We start from the raw sequence: 5,256 nt of genomic DNA, 5'->3' as shown, positions 1-5,256 counted from the left end.
TATTTTGATTTGTTTGACCCTTTTTGGTTACTACATGATTCCATATATGCTATTTCATAGTTTTGATGTCTTCACTGTTATTCTACAATGGAAAAAATAGTACAAATAAATAAAAACCTGTGAATATATATGTCCCCCCCACCTCTAAAACAAATGTTGCGCCCCTGGATTTATATAACATATCATCTTATTCAGGAAACTCATTTGTGTTAAACTGAAAATTTCAAACAGAAGATACGTTTCTACTGGTATTTTGAAAACAACTCAAATTCACTTCAAGCAACTTTGTTTATGCTAAAAAAAATGTTTTTATCAATCATGCATTTGAATATAATTCTTACAAACCAAAAGGGCACATGACAATAGGACAGCAGCTAAGATATGGCTGGAACAAGCTATCAGCAAATCAGCATCTAATACTGGAACATTCCTATCAGTTGTATAAACTAGTCCAGTTGACATAGAGTCACAGATGCCCCAACCCCTGACCAGAAGCAGAACCCAGGATAGAGAGGGCCAGTAAAGTCTGTCTGGAGGGAGTGGATGAGATGGGCCTGGTTGTTGGAGATCCTGTAGAAGGCCAGTACTCCTTCATGTTGGTCCAGGTACACCCCTAGCCTGCGAGCCTTGGTTGAGCTTAGCTGGGTCTCCTTCCCAGCGTGCCACATTGAGAAGCCCGTCCCAGACCAGTTCAGGCTCCAAGAGTGCTCGTTGTAGCCCAGCCTGCTGCTGTCGTCAGCCTCCTTTCTGTCCAGGTCTCTGTAGGCCACGCCGATAGMGATCTGAGTGACAAATAATAAAAACTAAGTAAAATAACTCAAAGCCAAAATAGTGAATACTAGTCAATTGATGACAGATTCAAATCAAGGGCATCTCTCAAGTACATAACATAAGTTGACGTGATCTTAATGATGAGGGAGCAACCATATAAATTATATTAAGTGTGTACCAGTGAAGGCTGCTGAGGGAAGGACGGCTCCTAATAATGGCTGGAATGGAGCCAATGGAATGYTATCAAACAAGTTTGATACCATTCCATCAACTCCATTCAAGCCATTATTAGGAGCCYTCCTTCCCTCAGCAGCCTCCTCTGGTGTGTACCCATGAGTGTTCCAGTCAAATGTGGTCGTAGCCTGAGAAGCTTTGTCCCTTCTAGTAATTCTATTTCTATGGCAGTAATAACCCACCTTCTGGCCCATCCACTCTGTCTCCCAGTAATAGGGGCTTCCAGTCAGGGGCTCCCTGCACAGTATCTGTCTCCAGTAGATGAAACGGTCGGGGTGCTCCGGCTGGTTCTGCTTCTCTGCCTTCAGAGTGGCTTACGGTCCCCATCAGCCAGTTTCAGGTGGCGGTAAGCAGTGTTGGGGTCAAATGTCAGATTAAAGCGAACTACATGGAGAAAGACAGGAAAGACTGGTGATGCTATTGTCATCCTTTGTAGTCCACACTCACTTTTTTGTTCAAGCGTCCAATTGTCTGAAGATCTGAAGATGCTTCAATGCTGCTTATGACTACATTTCTATAACTCTTTAAAAGGGTGAAAAGCAGTAAAAGGGCTACTCACATTTGAGCATTTCTTTTCTGGTTTTCAGCTCTGGGTTTTCCAAACCAACAGTGGTCACCTGATTCACTAAAAGTTGTGAGAGAAAATAAACAATTCTTATTGACAACATTTTATTTGCATTATAATGCCAACTTTGGAACTACACTGAAGAATCCTCAGACCGCTGTTCATATATTTACCTTGAGGTACAGTTGTAGGTAATGGAGGTTGAGGTAGAATGTTTGTTGATGTCACCTCATTCACGAAAGAAAAGCAATAGAGGTGAGAAAATAAGAAAGCTGTTTTTACAGCTAGTCACTGCACAAATCCATCGTAAATCGTGGAGTTGAGTTTAATCAGCTAGGTAGAGGTGAAGGGTTTGATGTTATTTCACATACTAAAATGCAACAGGGGAAAGCATCTTGATCATCTCATACAAAGACTGAATTAAACATGTACCTGTGTTCAGTTGAGGGTTTGATTGCACTTTGGATGCTACAGAGAGTAATGAGAAAAAAAGATTAACATTCTGATAGAAAATGGCAACTGCAACTTAGTTTTTTAGTTTTCATTTAACATGTCTTGTAGATGCTTACCTGCATTTTGTGAAGCCACCTGATTGTTGTCAGTAGATGCTCCGTTCCCTGCAGCTTGACCATTGAACAATTGAGACGGACCAAGACTGGCATCATTCACTACAAGCAAGAAAACAGTCTCAGTAATATTAATAACCATATATACTGCTCAACCATTGAGCAGTCTCAACAGAACCAGCAAAATAAAAAGGGAAAATAGTAAAACAGGTCCTAATCTCCCTGTATACGTTTTAGGCCATTGAAAATGCKCATGGACTCACCAGTTCTGAAGATCTTGGCCATGCTGGATTTACAGAGATCCTGTAGTCCATCTCTTAGCTCTTCRATCACAGTTTGAATCTCAGACACAAGGGCCTCCTCACCCAGCCCTATCCCCATTATGTGMGAGGAGCTCCAGGGTGAAGATATTCTGTAGAGGATGATAGATGAAGACAATAACGCCTAGTGGTGAGGATGGTCATCTCAATCCCATTATCTTTTTTCCTTGTACCTTTAAGAAGCAGATGTGGTCCTGCATGCTGGCCAGTCGGCTGAGTTCCTGMTCTTTCCTGCTGAGCTGGGCCAGCTCCTGCTCCAGCTTGTGGATGTGGCCCTTGGTCCGGCTGCCCATGGAGGCCTCATGGGCACAAAGCAACTCCCCGACCTGGGTACCCATCAGCTCCACACTCTTRACCAGCTCAGAGAAGAGCTCCACACCCTCCTTCTGTAGGGCCTGGACTGAGCTCTGAGAAGAGAGAGGACACAGACATGGAGAGAAGCAAAGCAAAAATGGAGGGATGGATAGAGGTGGAGAGACAAGGAGGAAGTGAAAGAGGGGGCAGAGTGTTATGAAACAGTGACTAACTACTAGGCTCTTGTGATGGAAATGTTACTTTGTGAATCTTGTCTTTGGTGTCAAACAATCCTTTGTTCCTGCCTGTGCCTGGTAAAGATATGAGGGAGGGCCGTCATGACCTCCTCCTTTAGACTATTTGGCAGAACACCAAGAATCTGTTCTKTAAGTTAAGATAGGGTTGGTTCCGGCATGTGTCTGGCACCGTCTCCTATGAACTATGCCTATGTAACATGTCTGTAACCAGCATAAAAAGGGAACTAAACGGGACTGCCCCGTTAGAGCTCCTCATCGACATGTGTACTTGGTGCATTGAGTTTGTTGGAACCCCTCTGACAATAAACAATGATTKATTTAAGATTGACTATGGGTGTCCCTGTGTAAGAATTTCCACAACACACTGAAAACAAATTATGTAACCACAACATATTTTACATTGATGAGGGGTTTCCTTACTTTGTGGAGCTGGGCAGTTTATGGGAACTCCTTGAGCTCCTTCTCCATCTCTTGGATCCTCCTCTGTGTCTCGGCCTGCATTGGAACTAGCTCCCTCTGCACACAGGGACACAGTATACAGAAACACAGGATTCTCTCAGGCACCCAGTATTTTCTAAAATTCAAATAAAGCTGCTATATTCAAACAAAATAGCTGTGGCAACAGACAAAACAACAGTCAGTTCTTTACCCATCTCTCCTTCCACTCCRCTTGCGGCTTAACCACACGGTGGCCCTTGTGTCCATCACGACAACACTCGTCACACAAACACTCCTTATCATCATGGCAGTAGAGCTCTAGGGGCCGCTGGTGTTGAGGGCAAAGCCTGGGGCTGATGACGGGCAGTTGGGGGAACATCCCCCCTTGGCGAAGGCCTGTGTCTGCACACACCTCCAGGTAGATAGACATGGATGGTGGGGCAGACGAGATGGAGAGGTAGGGATACTCCTGGATGCCCTTCCTTCTCAGCTTCGCCATGGCCTCCACTAGCACTGTGCTCTTGGCCAGAGAGGGTCGTCGGGTGAAGACCTGCCTACTCTGGGGGCAGTTAAACTGACCCMTGGCCTCATTCTGGTCCCAGTGCCTCTGGATGCAGGACAGGCAGTAGGTGTGACCACAGGGCAGCGTGGTGGGGTCACGTAGCGTCTCCAGACAGACAGAGCACACAAACTCCTCCTCAGGCCATGCGGCAGCGGCCATGGAGCTGGGAAATGTAGGTCCTGGAGATTGTGGTCAACTTTGTAAGTAAGACTGCCAATGCTTCCGAAATGTCATAGCATGCTGGTTAAAACCTAAATGGGCTGGCCTTGGGCGAGGCAGGAAAAACAGATAAGACCAGTGAGGAGTTTCCAAAACATTCTGACTGATGTCACAGTCACATGGATGAGGCAGAAGCACTGCAGGTTGTCAGTGGTCTAGATTTTTAAACAATCTCAAAGTGGTAGACCGACAGGTTTTTCACCTTCTCCAAGAAGGAACCACGTTTTTACCTTCTTTGTGGATATAAATAGCCTAGTTATTGTTAAAAATACACACACACTGTGTGTCCACAATAATAAGGTTGTACCTCACAATGTTAAACAATACAATGGCTATACTGTGTAAACTGATCGTCCATGTAAAAGGACACATGACCGCCAACATGTGAAGTTAATAGGAGCATGCTAAATTTGGTGTCAAATGYAAACTAAGAGTCTATATTCTGGAGAAATTAAGGCATATATACACTGTACACTTTTTAACCCCCCCTCCCCATTTTCACATTGGTGCTCATGGGTCCTTTTACATGGAAATGACCAGCAGCTTACACAGTATAGCCATTTCTGCCGTATCCATTGTATTGTTTATCATTGTTGATACAACCACATTTTTCACCTTCTCTGTGGCTATAAAAAGCATAGTTATTGTACAAATGTTGAAATAAACACTGTCCACAGTAATGTGGTTGTGTCAACAATGATAAACAATACAATGGATACAGAAATGGCTATACTGTGTAAGCTGCTGGTCATTTCCATGTAAAAAGGACTCATGAATACCAAATGTCAAATTTGGTGTCAAATGAAAGGTAAGAGTCCATCTTCTTGAGAAATTAAYGCATTTATACACATTACACTCCAGCAGCTACAATTTCTCCATCCACAATTCAACTGTGGGAACATGGCGGCTGTCACCAGGCAACAGAAAGAGCTTGCCACTACTATATAAGAGATTGTTTGTGAGGAGATGACCTCTGCCCTTGACTTACAATTAAAACACCCACTTTTCAAGATGGTTTGCAAGCATGTAT

General features: G+C 43.9%; 1 pseudogene; it reads right to left on the bottom strand.

Annotated features, from left to right (window-relative positions):
• Positions 1-284: 284 nt before the first annotated feature.
• On the bottom strand, positions 285-4,166 carry LOC111957094 (tripartite motif-containing protein 16-like protein; annotated as a pseudogene).
• Positions 4,167-5,256: the final 1,090 nt, after the last annotated feature.

Source organism: Salvelinus sp. IW2-2015, linkage group LG4p, assembly GCF_002910315.2.
Source record: "Salvelinus sp. IW2-2015 linkage group LG4p, ASM291031v2, whole genome shotgun sequence".
NCBI lineage: Eukaryota > Metazoa > Chordata > Actinopteri > Salmoniformes > Salmonidae > Salvelinus > Salvelinus sp. IW2-2015.
This window is presented reverse-complemented; position numbering and strand designations above follow the sequence as displayed.